The sequence below is a fragment of the Apaloderma vittatum genome, unplaced genomic scaffold (genome assembly GCF_000703405.1).
Source record: "Apaloderma vittatum isolate BGI_N311 unplaced genomic scaffold, ASM70340v1 scaffold14678, whole genome shotgun sequence".
In the NCBI taxonomy this organism is placed as follows: Eukaryota; Metazoa; Chordata; class Aves; order Trogoniformes; family Trogonidae; genus Apaloderma; species Apaloderma vittatum.
Genome location: NW_009732549.1, coordinates 80,770 through 81,575, shown reverse-complemented (window position 1 = coordinate 81,575; position 806 = coordinate 80,770).

Here is an 806-nt window from a genome sequence, read left to right as displayed (position 1 = left end):
CTGCTGAACTTTGCAACACTGAGTTCTCAACACCCCTGCTGAAAAAAAACCACTAAATCTTACAAACTATCTCTTTGTTGTCTCTTTCTTGTTCCCAGCCCCTCCTTCCAATCTTACCCAGCCAGTTGAGCTGCACTTTTCACCTCCTCTGTTGACATGAAATGAAGTAATCACATTTATTTGAATATTCACTACGGATCTTGTCATCGTCTCGGTTTATTAGCCAAGAAGATAGTGTTTCAAGAGCAAGTCTTAAAACTTTACAGCATGGATCCACTCACTGACTAAAAGCAAAATAAGTGAATTAAAACCTCAATTTATAAAGCAAATAAATGTCATGTAGACACACCACTGAAATCAAGCCATTAAAGCTAATGAGCTTCCAAAACAGAAGTACAGAGCTGGAAAATGATCCTAAAGCCATCTTCAAAAAAAACCCCAGGTATCTCTGCTAGGATGCTGCCACAGCCTGTCCCCCTGCAGAGCGTGGACTCCGACTCATTCCTTCATTGCAGGGAAACGGGGAAATCCACGTGGGTGGACAAACCCACTTCCAGCCACATACAAGCAGGTTTGCCAGTGGATTTCAGTAGGCAGGCATGCATGGAAACAAAGAAATAGCCTTCAGGATGCAGTGGATGCCTGTATCTGTTGTGCAATGGTTTCCAACTTTTTTTAGCCATTTTCCCTGCTGTATTACAGATCTTGAGATATAAAAATGACCACACTTACCTAAACACGCATAACAGAGGGATAGATAGAGAATGTTAACGCTCCCCTTGTTCTACAGGCAAGATGCACTCCAC